At 34.8% G+C, this 23,467-nt stretch overlaps 1 pseudogene; it reads left to right on the top strand.

The window, feature by feature from the left end:
• The first annotated feature begins 18,838 nt into the window (after positions 1 to 18,838).
• Positions 18,839 to 20,331, top strand: LOC107894680 (bifunctional epoxide hydrolase 2-like; annotated as a pseudogene).
• Positions 20,332 to 23,467: the final 3,136 nt, after the last annotated feature.

Raw genomic sequence — 23,467 nt, 5'->3', positions numbered from 1 at the left:
TATATTTTCATGTTTTGTAAAGTGATTTTTGATGAAAATGCAAAATAGGGATTAAATTGAGAAAAGTGTAAAGTTAGTGGTTAAAATGTGAAATAAATGGAAATTATGGGCTACTAGGGGCATTATGGTAATTCGTCTAGCATGGATTTATTGTGAATTTGCATGAATTTGTGATTTTGTGTAATAAGGACTAAATTGTAAAAATATGAAAGCTTAGGGGAAAATGTGTAAAATAGCCCTAAAATGTATTTTGGATTGAATTGAATAAATAGAAGAATAAATAAGTTTATTTTTATTACTTATACATCAAGAAAAGAGGAATTCAGACTTAGATCGAGGAAAAAGCAAAGTAATTGAATAGTCGGTCCGTTCCGTTATTTCCGTATACGAGGTAAGTTCGTATAATTGAACTTAAATGTATATCTATTTATTTGATGGATGAAATTTAGATAGTATTTATTATAATAGATAAATGTCCAGATATTAAATTTAATGTACAGTTAAAGTAAACGAGGTGCTGAATAAGACCATAGCTGGGCTATGGCAAATCGGATAATAAGACCATAACCGGGTTATGGCATGTGAATGTAAGACCACGGCAGGGCCTTGGCAATGTATGTGTAAGACCATAGTTGGATTATGGAATCAAAAAATCAAATTATTTGTATCGTAAGCATTTATAAGCTTCAAGTGATTTGGCAAGAGAGTTGGTGATAAATAGATATGTACTGGTACAGGTATGTATTGAAAACTATACATATGACGAGATAGAAGAAGTTGAGAACTTATGAGTTAAGATTTGTTTAAACCTTATTTTAGCCCATTATTTGATGCCTTAAATGTTAATTATGTTATCCATTTTGAAATGCTAATGATTGTTGTGATTATTTCATATTTACATACAAACTTACTAAGCTTTATAGCTTACTTTGTTTAATTTTTGATGTTTTATAGTTTTACGAGGCTAGCTCGGACCAGTGGATTGTCAGAGATTTCGTCGCACTATTGGACATCTATTTTGGTACTTTTGAAGTGTGTATATATGGTATATGGCAAATATAGGCTTGTGCCATTTTGGTATGCTTGATGGATATGTATTTTGGCCATTTGAGTTGGCATAAGATGATGAACTTGGTGATGTTTATATATGTGCAAATGGTTCTAATTTGAGTTTAGTAATTGACCTATAATGAGTGATTGAGGTTGAATGAATAATGCATGTTCGGAATGGTTTAGTTAATTGAATGGTATATGTGAATTAGGTATAAAATTATTTGGCAAATTGTTGTATATTTGTGATTTGTATTAATGGTAAAGAATTGGCATGATTTGAACTTTGGTTGATGACTTTTGGCTGCTTATTTGTGTCTTGAAATGGAACTATTTGAACTTGGTTAGGTATGTGGAAAATTTGTGGCAAGATGGCTTGGCAAATAGTCTATTTTTGTTCACATAGGTAGAGACACGGGCATGCGTCTCAGCCGTGTGTGACACACGGTCATGTTACAAAGCCGTGTGTGTAACAACCCAAACCCATATTCTTAACCGAAATAGGGTTACAAGGCATTACTGATCAATCACAACAAAATTCAAACATATACACACTCATAATCAGAATACATTCAAATCATTCACATTGTCCCTTATAAGGCTCTACGAGACCTTAAAACATGCTTAAAAGTGGTTCGAGACTAAACCGATAACATTTGCAAACTTTAAGAAACTTAGAAAATTTTCAAACTTTTTAGGGTCACACGCCATTGTAAACAGGCCGTGTGTCTGACACGGCTACCAGACACGCCCGTGTCACAAGCCGTGTAAAAATAGTACATACATACTAATTTGCACCACACGGCCGAAGACAAGCCCATGTGTCAGGCCGTGTGAAATCTAAAGGGGGTTACTGAATTGGGTCACACGGCCGATCACACACCCATGTGTCAGCCCGTGTACCACACACGGCCAGTAGACACGCTTGTGTGTCTAAGCAGTGTCAAAACTATAGGGTATACTGACTTTAAATTGAAAGGTACCCCAGGGGACACACAGTCGTGTAACATGACCATGTGTCTCACACGGCTGAGACATACGCCCGTGTCTCTGCCTGTGTGGACAAAAATAAGCCATTTGCAAATCCAAATTTCCACCATTTTTCCCATGCTCAACTAGCCATTAAAATGGTATCATTTCATCACAAAAATGGACATCGAAAACATGCCAATTCACAACATTTCATACCATCTCATAATCAACCATTTCACTACTTAAATTCTCAATCAAATTCATAACTAAACAATATACCAAAATCATTAATCATGCATAACTTCTAAATGTATTTCATCATCACCTTATCACATATTTCATGCCACAAAACTTACCATTTTAATATCACATAAGCAAGCCATAGCATGTCATCATTCCAATCTTACTATTCCAATTTATATCTAACCATAATATCAACCACATACCAAACCAAAACAAGTCAACACATAAGACATTATATACAACTCATGTATCACATATTAAACCCATAATTCAAACCAACTTAAATGGCCTTATTTAACAACATATACAAGCCAAATCTCATGGCTAATATCATAACTTAAAACATACCAACATGACACTAGCCTATACATGTCATATACCATATATACAAAACTCCAAAAGTACCAACAAGATGATCGATAGTGCGATGAAGTTTCCCGACGATCCTCAAGTCTAAGCTAGCTTTGATAATCTATAAAATAGAGAATGAACACACAAAGTAAGCTTTAAAAGCTTATTAAGCCATATGCAAATGAATATATACCAAAATCAACATCATTCTCAAAAACTAAGCAAATTATAACTAAACACATTTAGATACACAAACCTTTCTCAAACTAAATCTATTCCAATTCACATATAATTTCATCAAATACTTTCTCTGTTCAATTCTCGTATGATTCTCGTATAAACCTAAATCACTTACTCAATCTCATATTCAATCTTGACTTGACTTTGCCTATTGAACCTTTCAGAATCACTAAGGATACTCGGATATCTCGTAAAGCTCATACAATGCCATATCCCAAATATGGTCTTACATGTTTTCATATACCGATGCCAACGTCCCAGACGTGCTCTAACACGAAATCATATAATGATGTCAATGTCTCAAACATGGTCTTACACGTAATCACAATACAATGCCAATGTCCCAGACATGGTCTTACATGTAATATCATCTCGATAACCCTAATGTCATGACATTTGCATCCTAAGCATTCCTAAGGTTTGTACGGGACTTCCGGATGTCGTAACTCTGCCGTTTCTTGCTCATAGTTGCTCATTCATACTCATTTCAATTCAATGATAAATAATACATATCTAATTCAAATTAAAAGCAAGTATTTGCATATGAACTTACCTCATAGTTGGAATAGACGGACGGAATCGACTATTCGATAACTTTCGTTTTCCCCCGATCTAAATCAGATTGCTTTCGTTATTGATCTATATTCATTCAAAATTAAACCTTTTATTCATCAACACACTCAATTTCATCCATAAACACATATTTGGGAATTTTTGCACTTTAGCCCCTAAAGTTAACATTTATTCAATTTAGTCCCTATTTCATAAATACACAAAATTCACAAAATTTGATAAAACCCATCTTGGCCAAATTCTTTATAGGTCCCTAGCAGCCCAAAAATTTCATTTATTTTACAAATTAACCCTCAACTTACACTTTTTCTCAATTTATTCCCTATTTGACATTTTTGTCAAAAATCACTTAACAAAACTTTAATATCTAACATCAAGCTTTCATAATTCATCAAAAATCATTCAAAAGCTCAAGCATTCATCAATGGAAACTCATAAATTCATCAAAAATTCAGAAATTAGGGTACGGGCTAGCTAGTACTCAAAGCAATGAACACAAAACTATAAAAATCATCAAAAACCGAGCAAAATATATACCTCAATTAAGCTTATCAATGGCCGAACCCTAGAAACATGAAAAATGGTTTCTTCCTTCTTTAGTTTTGGCTAAGTGTATTGAATGATGAAACAAAATTTTAATTTTGTTTTAATTATAATAACTTAATAATCAAATTACCATTTTATCCATTAATTAAAACCACCAAAATTCATGATATAATGCCCATTAACGTCCATTAACATTATCAATGGTTAAACATAATAAGGACCTCATAAATAACAAGCCATAGCAAATAAACACTTTTAACTTATAGCATGCCACTTTTGTATTTTACGCGATTAAGTCTTTTTTTTCTCAAATTGAGCTATTAAACGATAAAATTAGCTCACGAAATTTTTACACATACATATTCACATGCTATAAACATATAAAATAATATTAAAATAATTTTATAGCCTCAAACTTGTGGTCCCGAAATCACTATTCTGATTTAGCTAAAATCAGGTTGTTACGGTGTGTCCCCTGGTGTTGAAATTGAATTGAAGTCAATATGCTCCACACGGTCTCACACATAGGTGTGTGACTAGCCGTGTGGTACAACTCAGTATACCCTCCAAATTGGCACACGGCCTAGCACACGGGCATGTGACTTAGCCGTGTTGCATAAGTTAGTATACCCTACAGATTTGGCACGGCCTAGACATACAGGCGTGTGGTTGGCCGTGTTACCCAAGTCAGTATGTATGCCTTGTTTCCACACGGCCTGAGACACGGGAGTGTCTGAAGCCATGTGAGGCACACGGCCTGTTCACACGGGTGTGTGATCACTATATGGTTGAAATTTTTCTAAGTTTCCAAAATTTTCATATGTTATCAGTTTAGTCCTGAACCACTTCTAAAGCATGTTTAAGGCCTCGTAGGCTCATTTGAGGGACACTATGATTGGTTGTGATTAAATTGTATTTGAATTGATGAATTATATGTGAAATGTGTATTTAAAAGTATTGTAAGTTCGGTAATGCTCTGTAACCCTATTCTGGCGTTGAATACGAGTGAGGGGTGTTACACTATGTAAGCTCGATTTAAAGCTCGTATTTGTATATATGCTATGGATAATAATTGGTTATGAATATTTAATATTTAAATTAAAATTTGAATTGTTTTAGTTTGTTTTTTTAATTCATTAATTATCGTAATACTCTATAACCCTAATCTGGCGACAGAAACGGGTTAGGGGAGTTACAATAAACATATGTCTAAATCCCCACAATTTTTCCACCCATTGAAAAGACAATGCACATCTGTGACTACTTTAAAAAAAAGAATTAGAGTCGACATAACATGATCTAGACACCTTCAATCTAAGTTTGTGAAAAGGTTCAAGTACTTTCATAACTCTTCGAACATTTTCCCAATCATCACATGTGGGGACTCCATCTCTAGCACTAAGGTTTAGAAAAAAAAATTATGATCATCATAAACATAAGCTTCAAACACACATTCATATTTTCAACTACATTTAATATCATATAAGTTGAATTCCATCTAGTAGACACATCTAGACATAAACGAGCCTTAGCACCTATCATTTTTTCTTTTGCCCGGCGGTTCAATTTAGACAACCTAGATGGTGATGCTCTAATATATCTCATAGCTCCTATAACTCGACCCACAAAAATAGAAGTATCTTTAACCCTTTCTTGAACAATAAGATTAATAATATGTGTCACACATCTCATATGTATATGTTTATCATTCGCAATACAAGCTTTTCGATGGACCAACTTCTTTCTCAAATAATCAATAGCAACATTGTTAAAAGATACGTTATCAATAGTAATACGAAAGACCTTTTCAATCCCCTAATCCCGAAGACATTTCTCAAGGGCTTGACCAATGGTCTCACCTCTATGAGCAAAAATTGGGCAAAAGTTTATAATTCTATTTTGAAATCTCCACTCATCATCTATCCGGTGAGCTATTAAAACCATGTAGGATATACTTTGCAATGAACCATGTATTCTTTATGGAATTAAACAAACCAAGATAGCTCTTTCTAATTGTCCAACGAGATAGAAGATGAAACCTTGGGCATGCTATAGAAATAAAAAACTTGAAACCCTCCCCTTCCACAATTTTAAAAAGGAAATTCATCCACAATAATCAAATGAATCAATGCATTTCTTATATCATCTTGATTAAACACCCAAGCTGACAAATATACATTTTCTTGGCTAAATTTTGCAAATGCAAGTTCTGCTTGCTTAAGATCAGAGGTATTACCTCGGGGTTTTCTTGAGCAAGTATTCAAATGGCTTTAGATTGGTGGTAGAAGCCCCGGTTTCCGTTGTGTAAGTGCCATTGCAATAATTGCACTTTACCCTATTCTCTCCATCGTCTGTTGAGTATTTGCTACAATGTTGTCAATAAGGTACCTTTAGTTTGGTCTTTCTTCAAGTATTTCCCTTTTTTTTTGTGCAGATAACTTTAGTAGGAGAAGTAGGTGCAACTTCTTGTAATGGTTTTTTGCTTTAAGACTTTTGCGATAACATTGAGTCATTCATCTATAATAATAAATATAACCAATTAAAATTGAAAATATAAAATACATATTCTCTATTAATTGTATAAGAATATAATTTGTTCCGTAAGAATTTTATTCTGAAAATCTGTAAGTGTGCATCCACAGTAAATATGAAACAATCCGTTTTCAGTGATATCAGACATAGTGGTTTCGGGACCACAATTTTGATGAGTGATTTATTTTTTTATTATTTATTTAGTGTCTACAGGATATTATTAAGGTCGTATTAAAGTTTCGTTAAGAAATTTTGACGTTTGAATGGTTAATTAAGTAAAAAAGACTAAATCGTAAAAGGATAAAAATTTAAGTTCTATTAGCTAAAGGGGTTAAACGACTTTGGAAATGAAATTTAATGGGCTTGGATGGTAATTATACCATATATGTTGATAGTGGATGTACATGGATAGGTTTTAATGTAATTATGATAGTTTTTAAAGGTTAAAATGATAATTAAACAAATTAAACTTAAACTACATGAAACAAAAATTGCTTCATCTTTCACATTTAACTTCACCACTGAAATTTCAAGAAGGAAACACCATATTTAAGGTTTGGAGCATTCGGTTGTTGCTTGCATGGTATGTGATTTCAACCCCATTTTTAATGATTTTTATGTTTTTGAGCCTGTTTTAGCTTAATTTAGCTAGCCCGAAGGTTAATTTGCAAAATTTTTAAAGGTTAAGGGTTATGCCATGAATGATTTTGAATTATTTTTTATGTTAATTGACAGATTATGAATCTTTGTTGAAAAATAAACAAGTTTTGTTAAGTGATTTTTGATGAATTTTGGAATTTGGGATTAAATTGTTAAAGGTGTAAATCTCTAGGTTTTATTGTGAAATGATGGTAAATATGGATTGTATCAAGGTCCCTTGCATCTATGGTTAACATGGATTTAGGTTAAAATTGTTAGATTTTAAATTATAAGCTTAAGGACTAAATTGTGAAAAGTCAAAATGTTAGGGGCAAATTAGTAATTTTACATAAATATGAAATGTGGATTAAATTGAATGCTAGAAGTATTTAATTGACTGAAATTACCTATTTAGATCAAAATAAACCACATTTGGACTTAGATCGAGGAAAAGCTAAAGCTTCGGATTAGTTCGATTAAACTACTACACCCTAATTGTCGAGGTAAGTTCGTATGAATAGTAATCACTAAAATGTTACTTTAAATCGAATGATTATTATGTTATTTTGATGTAAACGAATCAATATATAAATGTATGATATGATGAATTGACGAAAATCGAGTCCCATTTGAACCTTATGAATTCTTAGGACACAAATGACATGTCATTAGGGATTTCATGTTTCGGGTGTTGGTCTTGAATGTCCTATCAATGGCTGAGGTCCTGCATTTTTTTATGGATTCTCCACAACTCATGTGAGCAGCATTGTGTAGCTTACATTCCGACCTACAGCTTATGTGAGCAGGCTCATTTCACAGTTCGTGTGAGCATTGATGTAAAGGAAAGATTATGATTATTTGTAAAGGCACACTTCGTGGGAGCTTTCCTTAGTATCCGATGTAATTCTAGATGGTTCAACGGGCAAGAAAAGGGAACGAAATGGTAAGTATGAGAATGGATTGAATCATGACTTAGTGAAAGGATTTATGAACTAAATGATGTTGTACATATGGAAATTTACATATCTTATGGTTGATTTCAATTATGTTATGGATAGATATACTAACTTGTGAGTTGGTGATGTTGATTAGGATTTGCTAAGCTTATGGCATTGGAGTTGAATTATATTTAATCTACGTATTGTATTATTGAAATGGTAAGTTATGTTTAAGGTTTATACGAGCTTACTGAGCACTCGTTGCTTACGTAGTTTCTTTTATTTATTTTATAGATCATTGGAAGCTTGATTTTATTAAAAGCTCGTCAGAGATCTATCATATTATCCAGCAGTTAATTCTGTATTTTTTAAGCATTTTGGTCAAGATTTTTAATGGCATGTATAGGGTGTTTTGTAATGGTATTTTGATGAATGCGTTAATGTTGTTTTGGCATTTATAAATTTGAAAGTTATGTTGGTTTGGTATCATTTGATGCCTTGTCAAATTATGTCATTTTGGTTACTTTATTGTACATGTTTAGAAGGCTCTTTATGGTATGTTTTGCATGGCTTGGAAATGATTATAAGTGGTATGTTTTGGTAACTAGTTGTAATAGGTTATCATGTGTGAAACGATACAATATTGACATATTTTGATAGTTGTTGTTTTGGTATAATATGGTGCCTTTGAATGGCATATTGGTTAGTTGAAATAGGATCTTGAAATGAAATTTTGATGTGTGTTTTGGTGATGTTTAGGCCCTTTTAAAGTGTGCATGAATGAGTTGTAAAGTTATGCATGGAATGGTTTTGAGTTGGCTTGATTTTAGGAAATTTTGGGTTCACGTGGCTTGAGACACGGGCGTGTGACTCAACCGTGGGAGGCACATGGCCTGGCGACATGGTCGTATGTCATATGGGGATTTCTTAGGGTTCAAGTTAGTGAGTTACACGACCTGACACACGGGCGTGTGGAGCAACTTAGAGAGTTACATAGCCTGGCACACGAGCGTATGACATGGCCATGTGACCCTACTTAGAGAGTTACACAGGCTGGGACACAACCGTCTGTCACTGGTTTGAAAGTTACACAGCCTGAGGCTATGTCACACGGTCATGTGACCCCTATTTTGCAATTTTTTGCATATTTTCCTTAAACTTTCCAAGTTGTTTCAAATTAGCCCTGAATTGCTTCTAAGCTATTTCTAGGGCCTCAAGGCTTGATTTAGGGGCAAAGTGCATGTGATTGGATGGATTACAATGTGTTTAATTTATTTGATTATTATAGTGTTAAAAGTTTTTGATCGTATAGTAATGCTATGTAACCCTAATTCGACGACGGAGACGGGTTAAGGGTGTTACAAACCCCCCGCCCTACGAAGCTTTAGTGTATCGATAGTGATTAAGGAAATACAGAAAACAAGATATGTTTTGATCGTGTATGGTATTAGGAGTTTATGTAGAACTAGAATTTCTTGAGCACACTTGTGACGCCTCAACGTTGTAGAACATAATGACTGGCACATAGATAAAAACAAAATGTTTGATGAAGTAATATTCGCCTAAAAGCCCTCTTGGCATATAGAATAGGTGAACTTTAGTATGGACATAAGAGGATAAAGGTTCTATATCTAGTTTCTAGAATAAAATAAGTATGACTTATGGTTAAGTGAAATGAAATCTAAGGTACAAGCTTACAACAGTGGCAAAGTGTACCCTGTAACAATGGCTTCGTGTTTGACAAGCTATAAGGTAAGCTGGTTAGGTTTTAACTAGATGTAAACCAGATTAGTTATAAAGAAAGGGGAAACACTCAATTGAGTTTCTCGGGAGTTGAAGACCTTGATAAGATAATTCAGTAAAACGGTGACATTTGCTAGGTTTCAATAAAGCTATAAGTAATATAAATAGATATGTTGGATAGGATGAGGAAAGCCTTTCTTCACTCTTCTAACATTACTGCTTGGAGGGGGCAAAAAGGGGGATTTCTTCATGCTAGGACTGAGATCCTGGACGTCACCAATGATTTCTCCATGACAGGGTAAGGTTTATGAAGCTCCCTATTAAGAAAACATAGATCTGTAAGAGCACTAGGAGGAGATAGGACCTATACGGGTTTATAAGTTGAAGAAAGGTTAGGGGTTAATAGATGAGTCTTAATGACATTCCTCCTTTCCATTAAGTAGTGGTTGTTGTGGTACCAAGTCGATTGATGGAACTAAAGTTTAAGGTACTACTCGTAACCACCAGCTGAGTCACTATACTGACTCTTACATGTATGTTTGTATTCTAGATACTTCTATGTCATGTGACCAGAGAGTGAAACTTAAAATAACAAAGCATGATACTATGCATCTGATAAGAAAATAAGTATATGCATGTATAATATATATAAAAGCATAATTGTGTCTATCATAAGCAAGTCACTGCATAAAAGGTCTATACATGAAGTTTAAGGGGTTGTGTTACATGTCTGGAAGCAAGAATGCATCTGTCATGAATAAGTCTAAAAGGAATAAGTCTGTCAAGTATGAGTTTGCATGATAAGCATGTGTCTGTTTCATGAGTCGTATAAAGGGGGTTGTTAGGACTAAAAACACAAAACTCAGGCAAAAGGGGTCCATTGATACTAAAAACACAAATCTTTGATAAGGACTAGTCCATGACCATGACACTCTGAAGACTATATAGTGTAAGACCATGGTTGGGCTATGATATCATATGGAATATGTAAAGGACAGTTGGGTGAGTACCAGCAATGAGGGGTAAACCTCATAATGGTGAGTATAGGCGAATACTTATCATTAAAAATACCAATTTCCATAAAAGTTAGCCTTTGTAAATATCTCTGTTAAAAAGAATGCCTTTGTGGCAATATTTTGAAGGGAAAACCCTAGTGGCGAGTTCTGAATGTCAAAGGAATACCTTTGCGACAATTTTCATAAATGGACGCCTTTGTGGCTATCACTATAATAAAGATGCCTGTATGACTATCTTAGTTAAAGAAATGCTTTTATGGCTATCTCTGTTTAATAGAAGCTTTTTTGGAAATCTCTATCAAAGGACACCTTTGTGGCAAGACTCTAAAAGGGAAGGAATGCCTTCATGGCATATTCTGAAGAACGATTCTCGTGTTGACCATTTGAATACAACAACTATGAGCGGACTTGAATGAATAGAGAGCACAGTATTCAAAAAATTGGCAAGTGCAAATTAGCTCTGAAAGTAATGCCAGTATGGAAGGTTATGGCAAAATCTATACAATCGATAGGGTCAAAGTTATAAAGAAGAAACAAATGATGAAATCCTTGAATAAGGGCTTAGGTAAAAGAAGGTTTCCTTACTAAGTTCTATCAAACATACCCCTCTGTGTTTTATGTCTTAGGTAAAGGAGGCACCAAGAGGGACGACGCCAGGGCTGCACCAAAGGAGTAGCGAAGTGGGCACTTATGCATATAGAGTGGAGGTTACATGGGTGTGTTCACGTATGATAGAGACATTGCGAAAAAGTCTAGAAAAATTTATTTGTAAGCTATACAGATCATGTAGGTCAATAAATGAAGGCAGCAATATTATTATTTAGAGGTTGAATAAGAGGGACAGTATAAGCCAATATGATGTGTAATTATATTTGTAATTTCTATACACATTGTATGCCTAAATGAAACTTTGACCGGTAGCTTTACTAACTAAGATGTATTTTTTGAAAATTTGTATGTCTTAAGCATTTATAAGTCTTTAATAGTAAGGTAACACCCAATATCCAAATCCGAAAAATCGGGTCGGGTTTAGGGTGTTACATCCACGAAGCACAAACTTTCAGACTTGGAAGTTGGGACCAATAAAGAAAAAAGAAACATAAAAAGAATAAATTAAGAAATGAGTGTTGTTATCTATTTATCCAAGCCATGTGCTATTTGAAGCTTTTTAAAATATAAAATACAAGGACCCCATTAATAATGTTGGGGAGAATAGAGAATTTTTTTTCCATTAGGACATGGTAGCGATTGGTAGACAATACTCCCAACATTATTGCCAAAATTTGAATATTAAGTCCTACAATTGAAATTAGGTTCAAAGTCTTTAACGGGTAAATTTAACTTTACAATCTAATCATCTTGAAACGAAATTAAGACCAGACAATTAGAATTAGAAATGTAAAATTTATTATTTTTGTATATGTTGCTACTATTATTATTTGGCTGCAGAGAAAACGCAAGAATAAAACCACTTTAAATCATTAGAGTAAAAACACCATATTATCACTGACATATGGACTGATAGTCTTATAAAAAAATCTACAAGTTGAACGATTGAAAACACCGTCTTAAACAAAGCCATAAAAAAATATCGATGGTGGTTATGGGACTAAACAAGAAGCCAAAGAGAAAGTAAGGGGTGTGGGGGAAGGAATCAAAGCTTTTAGTTAATTTTGAGTAAAGGAAAAATGGAAAGTTGGGGGTATTCGAGAAGGAAAGGAAGTGTGCAGGCACAGTAAGGCCGATGGGTTAATGGTTTTGACTTTTAACTTTACAAAAGGTAAGAATTTATCAAAATGATGTGGTTTTGTGTTTTCTTATTTAGATTTTCGGATAACTCAAATTGTGTAATTCATATTCGAGTCAAATAAAAAAATATTTTTTTATTCGATTGGGTCCGAATAACTCAATTAGCTCAAATAACTCAAACTATTTAATTCAAAATTTGAATTTTTTATCGAGTTTTTCGTATCGAATCATATTTTGCTTACCCCTAACTCTAATTTTTCTAGAGATATTTTTGTCAGATTAGAACTCTAATCTTAGCCTATAAAAAAGGGCCTTAGTAACCCTAGAATAGATATCTTCATAACATCAAGATTAAGAGAAAGATTAAGAGAAAACTTTGAGGGAATTTTGTGTTTTAACCAGAGAGCTTTGTATTTTGGGTTAGGGTTTGTTTTGATTTTCTCCATCTTGTATTCTTCAATTATTTGCTCATTTAGTGAAGTCTTATTTGCCCGTGATTTTTTATCCTCTTTATTTGGAAGAGTTTTTTCACGTAAATATTTGTGTGTTTGATCTTCTCTACTTTTATTGTTCGTTATTTATTTAGGTTTATCCACAACAAAATGATATCAAAGCTTGGTTAGGATTTCGCAATCAACCCGTTCAAAGATGGCCACTATGAGATTCGATATCGAGAAGTTCGATGGGATCAAAAATTTCATTTTATGGCAAATTCGAATAACTGCAATACTGGTTCAGAATGGCCTAAAGAAGGTTGTTACAAGGCAAAAGCCCGCAGATTCGGATCAGTCGAAATGTGATGAGCTTGATGTGAAGGCTCAGTCTATAATTCAGTTGTGCCTCACGAACAATATTTTGCAAGAGGTGATTATGGAGAAAATAACATTTGGCTTATGGAATAAGTCAGAAAGCCTTTACATGACAAAGTACCTGGCTAATTGATTGGTGTTGAAACAACGGCTATACACATTTCGTATGGCCGAAGGTGCGTACATTAGGGCTCACATCAATGAATTAGTTACTCTCTTGAATGATCTGAAAAATGTCGAGGTTAATATAGATGATGAAGATCAAGTTATGGTATAATTGTGCTCTTTGCCTCCTTCATATAAGTCTTTCAAAAAGACCCAGATTTAATTATAGACAATTTATCTACAATGAGTTAGGTTCAAATAGCAATTCAGATAGGCAAACCACAGTTTTGGTTGTGAGAAGCAGGACTAGATCGAAGTCGAGGAATTGAGACAAGACATATGGCTACTGTAAGAAGTTAGGTCACATTAAGGTAGAGTGTTATAAGTTGCAAAATAAGAATATGATGGCTGCTGAGAGCAATGATAAAGGAAAACAAAAGGCTAAGGTAGTCAATGCTAGTGTGGCCGAGGACAAGGGTGATGATTGGTTGCCAATGTCTACGACCAAAATGTCTAAGCTTACTTCCGAGTGGATCTTGGATTCGAGGTGTTCTTACCATACGTACTAAGTTAAGGTGGATATTTGCGGAGTGTGTGTCACTTTTTTTTTTGTCAAACCAGAGTTAAAAGAAGGGGCGATGTCGCAACGAGAAATCATGTGACGTCACAACGATGTGACAACGTCTGAAATAAAGAAAACAAAGGCAATGTCCCGATGAATTCTATCTCAAAGCAAATGCGTAATTAGACTTTCAGTAGGGTTACTTTTCCCAGGTAAACTCTGATTATTCTAGAGATATTTTAGTCAAATTAAAACTCTAATCTTATCCTATAAAAAGGACCTTAGTAACCCTAGAATAGATATATTCATAACATCAAGATTAAGAGAGAGTTTTGAAGGAATTTTGTGTTTTAGCCAGAGAGTTTTGAATTTTGGGTTAGGGTTTGTTTTGATTATATTCATCTTGTACTCTTCGATTATTTTCTTATTTAGTGAAGTCTCCCTTGCCCGCAATTTTTTATTCTCATTATCTGGAGGATTTTTTCCATGTAACTCATCGTTTATTCAAGTTTATCCCCAACACTATTGTAACACCCCAAACCCGGCCCAAATGTTATGGCCGAATCTGACGTGCCACATAGAAGTCTAAAAATCCATGACTCGTTTTAGTGTTTAAAAACTGACTTTTGTTAAGCTAACAAAGTGAATGGAAGCTGGGCACCAGGTAGGAATCCGTAACAGAGGAGGTGAGCCATAAAGGCTGCTTAAGTACCAAGCTCTTCGATTGGATCCAATCCTAGACATGCCCACAACTATTGCCACACTAGGTTATAACGAGTTGAAATTTCTTTGAGTAGATATCTTTGATAAATAGAATATTCGTGACGTTGTGTTATTTTGAAAATAATTATCATTTTGAAAACGCAGCCTAAGTCTAACCCATTTTGGATTGTTATCAGTAAAATATAGGGTATAAAATAAAATTTCCCAGAAAAATAATTAAAATGGCCTTATTACAACCCAAAACCAAATAATAATATTAATAAGACAAAACTTATAAAGAAATAAATCGGCTACTTATTGCATTTAAAAGAAACAGAAACAGTAGTGTGGCCATCTCCGAGTCCCTCGCAGCTCCAAACTATCTAAGCTTAGGGATTACCTGCACAGTTAGAAACAGGGTGAGTTTACGAAAACTCAGTGTGTAATCCCAATAACATACAAACAGTGAAAACACAGTATCAGTACAATTTGGGCCAAAGCCCTATTTAGTCTTGACATATACTGGGCCGAAGCCTTTCGTTTAACGGTTACTGGGCCGAAGCCTTTTCATAAATCATATCACTGGGCCAAAGCCTTTTCATAAATCATTTCACTGGGCCGAAGCCTTTACTGTAAACGGTATGGCCCATAGGCCCATTTCAATATCACATGTAATGTCAATGGATGTATGCAAGCCCATTTCAATATCATATGAAATACCAATGAATGTATGCAATCCCATTTGGGGAGACTACTCGACCCACCATCCGCTACTCTCCACCCGTACCAACCAACACACCATGTGAGGAACGGTTCAACCCACCCAACCAACACACCACTGGCAGCATAGCTGCTTTATCATATATCTGGAGGCCTAGCCTCTTTTAATAACTAGGGTAAAGCCCTTTTCGGTAAACTGGGGCAAAGCCCTTTTCAATAAACTGGGGCATAAGCCCTTTTCGGTAAACTAGGGCATAAGCCCTTTTCAATAAACTGGGGCATAAGCCCTTTTGCACTTCCTCCATCCATATAAAAACCCAACCCAATACATTTATGAATACATCATGTGCATTTCATACATATCATGTGCATTTTATACATATCAAGTGCATATCATATCAATCATGTATATCATATCCCACGTATCAAATTTATAATTAAACCCTAGGGGTATAATGGTCATTTTTACCTAGGGGCAAAACAGTCATTTTCATACTATAAAGGTAATTTCATAATTTTACCAAATATCAGGGTTTTCCATATTCATCAACAATTATCAATATTTTCGAGTGTTTAAACAATGATCTTTAACCCACTTTATCAAACTTGGGCTTTTGGGCCTAAAACCTCTAATGGGCCCTACAAATGCCGATTTAGCCCACTAAGCCTGCTTAATCCAAATTTTACAACAGTACTAACCGTGTTATCATGCAACTTTTCCAAATTCCATTTTCTATCAATTTTACCCAAATGGGCCCGAAAGCCCATTGGGCCCAATTCCAGCCCATTGAGGCCCAACTTACCATCGTGCACAAAATTGTGCTCTTACCTGTTCCATCGATCCAACCACCGATCATATCGTATCTATCGCACTTTAAGCAAAGGCAGAATCACAAGTTCCCGAAATACCGGTATTTTAGCATTTCAGCTTCTCAACAAATATTAATCTAAGCTATTACGAGGGTTAGTACACACCTGTTACGGGTTGAAGTTGAAACGTTTCCATAATCAATCACTTATGATAACCACCACCTGTCACTCAAACTTAACTATTCCAATATCAATATATGTAAATCCTAAGCACATCAGTCATACGGAACATAAGGGCATATTCGTCATTTTACCATGCAAGGGTATTACGGTCACTTTACCCTACAGGGGCTTTACGGTCTTTTTACCTATTAAGGGTATTTTAGTCATTTCATCCTACAAGGGTGTTTCGATAAATCTACAAACCAACGGTATTTCAGTAATTTTGTAAACCAATGGTATTTTTATAATTTTTAGAAAGTCAAGGGTATTTCTGTAATTTTGTAAATTAGGGGTATTTTGGTAATTTTACAAATTGAGAGTATTTCGGTAATTTCACAAACCAGTGGTATTTCGGTAATTTTACAAACTAGGGGTATTTTAGTAATTCTATCTTACAGGGGTATTTCAGTAATTTCACAATCGAGGGTAAAATAATAATTTTGTAAACTGAGGGTAAAATGGTAATTTTGTAAATCGAAGGTAAAATGATAACTCTGTAAATCGAGGGTAAAATGGTAATTTTATAAATCAAGGGTGAAACGGTAATTCTATAAATCAAGGGTAAAATGGTAATTCTACAAATCGAGGGCATTGCAGTAATTTGGTAAACTAAAATATTCTAAACAGGGATAACAATACGAATGGGCCTAAAGCCTATTCTCGGCCCAAATGGGCCCACACGTCGTGTGGCCCTTTTAGCCCAAATCTAGCCACAAATATGAGATTCACCTAACCTAGTCCAATATTTACTACACAATCAAACAACTTATCCAATTGGGCCCGTAGGCCCACATGACCCCTTTCGACCCATCGCGGCCCGAAGTAGCCATCCTACAGCTAGAGTAGCGAGAAAATACACACCTGATAGGAGACTGGAGTTAATCCACGCTCCGAGCACTCTTAGCCGACGCCCAACCCAAACGAGAACGCCATACAGCGAAAGGGATCAGCTAAGAAAAGGTACATTTACTCTCCTCATGGTTCCCTCTATTTAAAGCCAGCTTCGCAACTACTCTTATGTTAGCTTCCCGATGTGGGATCCCTCCATCATCAGAGTTTAAATTCAACACCAACTCTTACCGCCCCCTGTTAGCAAAATAAATGCTCCTTGCTTGCCATAGGATTCAAACCCATACCTCCCCTCAGATGCTCCACATGGTACTTGCCACTAAACCACAAGGCTTTTTGTGTCATATTTTAGCCCCAATTAATTATAAGGTCTAAAGGCCAAAATCCAGGTTCCCTAAAAAAACTAAAATAAATTGCAAGAGCCAAGGCTTAAACCCAGGCTTCTATACAACCTTAATGACACCACAACCACTAGACTACATGCTTCCTTGTGTCATTTATTTACCACAATAATTTAAAAGGCCCTCATCCAAGCATCCAAGTTTTTTTTTCACTTAATACCAAAATTTTTGCTAAAGCCCAAGTTTAAACCCAAAATTTCTCCAACACTTCTCAAAGCCATTAACCACTAAAGCAAACATTTAATTGTTTCATTTCATTGCACAATTAAATACCTATATACAATCACCTTACGAACCCCCACTCAAGGCCTAATACTTCTAGGCCCAAATTCGGGGTGTTACAACTATTATACTATATAATGACAAGTCGTAACCAAATATAAGCTCTCTTAATGACAGTAGTGTTGTCAAAATTTTTGAGTTTGTGGTCCAACAAAATTTTAATTATTATTTTAATTAGACTTTGAACGTATAATTTTATAAAAAAAATTAATCATTCATTTATTCTCTTCTTTTACTTCTTGAAATTGTCTAATCACTTTAAAATGAATGAAAAAGTTAATATTTGTTTAACTTTGTTGACTTGAAATCCACTTATGTGGCAGTCCACATATATGCCACCATTAGGAATTAATTATTTTTTAAAAAATTTTAAAAAATTAAAAAGTATTTTTATAATTTTTAAAATTTTAAAAAAATTAATTAATTAATGACATGACTATAATCATATGTATGCCATGCCAACAAAGTTAACTTTTTTATTCATTTGAGATGATTTGACAAATAAGATTAAATGCTAAAAGAGACAAAGATTAACTGGAAGGTTAAAATAATTTTTTTATAAAGGGCTAAAGAAGAAATTTTACCTTTTAATTATAATTGGACATCATCCACGTTACCAATTCTCCACGACGGAGTGAAATGATAAAAAAACTTCCATAAACAATACACGACGTAAATTGATTTAACATTACAGTACCATTATTGAAGAAACATAGTACTCATATAGAATCATCATCACCCACCATTTCACACATTATTAATAAGGATTATAATACAGACATATCCTACTGCGCTTTAAGTAGCTTTGATTCAGCGCCCTTGATCTCTCACTCAGCTTCATCCACCTCTAAACAATGGAAAAGGTTCAGCACAACCACGTCCAAGCTAAAGAACTGAAGCTTCATGTGACCCAGATTGGAACTAGTTAGAAATTTTTCTACGTAATTTGACTAACTAATAATACTAGTGGCTAGATAGTTTTTAACGATGATGGGGGGTGTAGGCGTGCAGGTCCTAAGGTGGTGGTATTCTTGCATGGATTCCCGGAAATTTGGTATTCTTGGAGGCACCAGATGATTGCTGTGGATAATGCTGGCTACCGAGCTATTTCCATTGATTGTAGGGGCTATGGACTCTCATAGCATCCATCAGAACCAGAGAAGGCAACCTTTAATGACTTTGTTGATGATGTCGTTGCCCTTCTCGACTCTCGGGTATCAATAAGGTACCATTAGTGACTTTGATGTGTTTACGAACTAAGCTCAGCACATATGTTTAATCTTTTTATACTATTGAAACCAGGCACATCTTGTTGCCAAGGATTTCGTGGCCTTCGTATAGCAGCCATGGTGGGCAAACTTCACCCTCATAGAGTGTCCACCATCGTCTTACTAGGCGTTCCTTTCCTGCTACAGGTCTCTCTCCACTCCAGGCTCAACTTCCTCTCATTCCACCTAGCTTTTATATGCTAAGATGGATGGTAAGTAATTTCATTTCATCTACTACTATCTTTTTCCATGCCATCTCTCGTTTCCATCATGTTGCGCTATAAATTCCCTACAGGTGCCAGGAAGAGCTGAAGCAGATTTTGGCCGCTTCAACACAAAGATTGTCATGCGCAAGGTTTATACTATGTTCTCTGGAAGTTTACCCCAGGTTGCTGTTGATGATCAAGAGATCTTGGATTTGGTTGACTCGTCTGCACCTCTCCCACCATGGTTGAGCGAGGAGGATCTTCCAGAGTATGGTTCTTTATACGAGAAAAGCGGATTCCGTACTGCACTGCAAGTTCCATACAGGTGAAGCATGATTGATTATATTCTAATAAGTCAAACTAATCCTATGCTATAGCTAGTGTATTTTTTTCAAATATGTATTTTATACGTATAAATATCTCTTACGTGCAGGGCTATGATGCAGTCCTGTAGGCTGGATGATGGGAAAATCAGAGTTCCAGGACTTGTGATCATGGTAGAGCAGGACTATATTATGAAATTCACAGGGCTGGAAGACTATATCAGGACTGGCGAAGTAAAGGAGTTTGCGCCCAATTTGGATGTCACATTTTTGGCACAAGGTAACCATTTCGTCCAAGAACAACTTCCTGAGGAGACGAATCATCTCATTATCTCCTTCCTTATCAAACACTGCAAATAGAGCAAATCCATGGCTTAGCTTCTGCTTCGTCTCCTTCCTTCTTTACCGCTAAATTAAAGGACCTTGTGCCATTTAAATAAAGAATAATATTACCTCAAAATGGTCAAATTCGAATGCATTGGAAGTTGGAGAGTCTCTTGATTTCAGTTCATCAAATGTACTAGCATTCACTCTCTTACACCAAGATTAGCATTATCGTTTAACAACCAAATCAAAAAGGCTTGAGTGGCAAATTGGAAGCTTAAAAGTATGCTGCCAGCTTCATTAATCAAAGGGTTTTTTACAAATATGGTATAAAAAAATTATTATATACGAAAATAGGTTGTTAGATAGATTATTTACGAAAATGAGTTCTTTTTTAGCCGCGCCTACCTGTCAGCCGCGACATATTATTTTATTAATAATTTTTTTCTAATATTTTATTATTATTATTATTATTATATTTTAAAAAAATTTCGGGTTAAAAACGGGTCGCCCGTGACCCGTAGGCACCACATGTGGCGCCTGATGTAGGGGCGCCACACCCTGCAGGCATGTAGTCATTTCATGACCCTCCCCAGTGACTTGTCATCTCAAATTGGGGGGGATGAAATTTAATTGTAGAAAAACAATAATGGGGGACCATATAAGGTCCCCCCAAAGTTGGTTACGTTCGGGAGCAGGAGCAACGAAACAAAGAGAGAAAAAAAAAGAGAAGAAGAAGAAGAAGGTTAGTAAATTTTTATAATTATTTTAAAATTAAATTATTTGTAATTTAGAATTATTTGATAAATTTTTGTGTTAGTAATTATTTTAAAATTAATTTATTAGTAATTTAAGATTATATTTTAAATTATTCTATTTAGTTTAATAATGTTAAATTTATTTTGTTAAATATTTTGTTATAAATAATTTGTAACTATAAAGAAAATAATTTAGAATTTTTTAGAAGTTTAGATACTAGAAAATCGAAAGTAAAAGAGATTGAGAAAAAAAATAGAAAAGACGGACGGAATTGAATGGTTTTTGTAAATGATGGGGAATTATAAAATTAATTTTTAAAATGGTTGTGCAATAAAATTATTTTTTAGTAGTGTATTAGTGTATTGTGATTTTTTTGATAATGTATTTTAGTGATTTTACTGTATTATGATTTTTTAGAAATATATTTTTTAAGAAAATAATTTTATAGTTATTTTGTGTTAGTAATTAATAATTATAAGTTGTTAGTGTTTATAGTTTAGTGTTTTATGATTTTTTAATGTAATTTTTATATAATGTAAATTTATATTATTATTTATTTATTTGATAATTTTTATTGATTGATTAAAATTTTGATTAAATTTGTTGTTATATAATTTTATAGGTTGTGTGAAAGAAACTACTTAGGTATGTTTCAATTTTAATCATTTTTAATTCATATGTTTTTTAATCTTTAGATAATTTATGTTTATTTTTTATTGTATGTAAATGATGGGGAATTATAAAATTAATTTTTAAAATGGTTGTGCAATAAAATTATTTTTTAGTAGTGTATTAGTGTATTGTGATTTTTTTATAATGTATTTTAAAAAAATGATTAGGTTATATAAATTTATTTATTTATTTATTTGATAATTTTTATTGATTGATTAAAATTTTTATTAAATTTGTTGTTTATGTAATTTTAATTGCAGATTTGTGACAAATGGATTCATGGATTGATAGTACTAATCACATATCAAGTAGCATTAATGAGATGGTAATAAAATTTTTATTTGATATTCACATTACATTATTTGTTGAATGAAATTATATTGTATTAACTATTTCATTAATATAATAATGTCAGGTCGAGTACTGCGCATTGAAGGGCCGTATTCATAGTGTAGGGTTTCAACCGGATGAATGCCTAATACCGTTCTTAGAGTTAGCCGGGTTCGGATCAGCAGCATTGATCCGGACTTTTAATCTACGATATGACTTGATTTCTACCTTAGTCGAGCGATGGCGTCCGGAGACCCACACATTTCATTTGCCGTACGGGGAGTGCACAATCACTCTAGAGGACGTTGCACTACAGCTGGGGCTCCCCATTGATGGGAACGCTGTCACGGGCGTAAGTTTGATCTCCAGGCCTGCTCGCCTTTGCTATGACTTACTTTGACGCTCGCCAAGTGAGGGAAAATTTCAAACCTTGAAGTTTTCATGGCTAAAGGCCAATTTTGAATATTTGCCTAGTACTGCCACTGAATTGAAGGTTATGCAGGCAGCGCGAGCTTATATTATGCACCATATAGAAGGTGTACTCATGCCGGATACACACGGTAGTGAAGTCCACTTGATGTACTTACCGCTGCTATCTAATTTGCATAACACGCGTTCATATAGTTGGGGGTCCGTAGTGTTAGCCATTTTATACCGCGAACTTTGTCGGACGACAGATCCCTCTGCAGTTGACATAGGAGGATGCCTCATGCTGTTGCAGTCGTGGGTGCTTTATCGGATGCCATTCTTGGCATCCATTAGTCATCAATCATATATATTTCTACTCGTTAACAGGTGATGAATCTTTACGCATTACAGCAATTAATTGTCTCTTTTTCGAATTATATTGTTCTAACAATTTATTTTCATAGATGGAGCACGAATCCGGGTATCGGGAGGTCATACACGGTTCCGATATACCGTCTGATGATCGAGAATCATTTTGAAGAGGGAGTAAGTTTTTTTAATATTATTTTTATTTTATTATTTTATCTCACTTAACCCGCGTTAATATAAAAATGTTATGAACTGTGCAGTTCATTTGGATGCCATATTCTGTTCCTGAAGTTACAGCTGTTATTCCATCGTATGCCCACATCCACTCACACCTATGGTGCATTAGCGCACCCCTTATCCATTTTCATACGGTGTAGTGATATCATGGCGATCGAGTACTCCGGCAGTTCGGTTGTATACAATATATCCCGACACAGCCAGTAAGATTGGATGTATAGCTACGTGGCATGAATAGGAGGGGGAGGCATGGAACTGATTGGGAGATGAGCATTCAGAATAAATTACGATGTGGAACAACCGGTTTAGTAGGGTACCTCAGATGGATCGTTGTTTGGATCTGCAGCCCTTGCCACAGTACCTATAGTGGTACTATGAGAAGGGGAAACCATTTTTATTTGGTGGACGATCGATGGTAGTCCCCCCTCATACGACACGGATTGGGCAACATCTTCCAGATCCGCATCATGCACCAACTCCGGAGGTAGACCTAGAGCCAAAGTCGGAGCCGGAGCCA

This window comes from Gossypium hirsutum, chromosome A13 (genome assembly GCF_007990345.1).
Source record: "Gossypium hirsutum isolate 1008001.06 chromosome A13, Gossypium_hirsutum_v2.1, whole genome shotgun sequence".
Lineage (NCBI taxonomy): Eukaryota > Viridiplantae > Streptophyta > Magnoliopsida > Malvales > Malvaceae > Gossypium > Gossypium hirsutum.
This window is presented reverse-complemented; position numbering and strand designations above follow the sequence as displayed.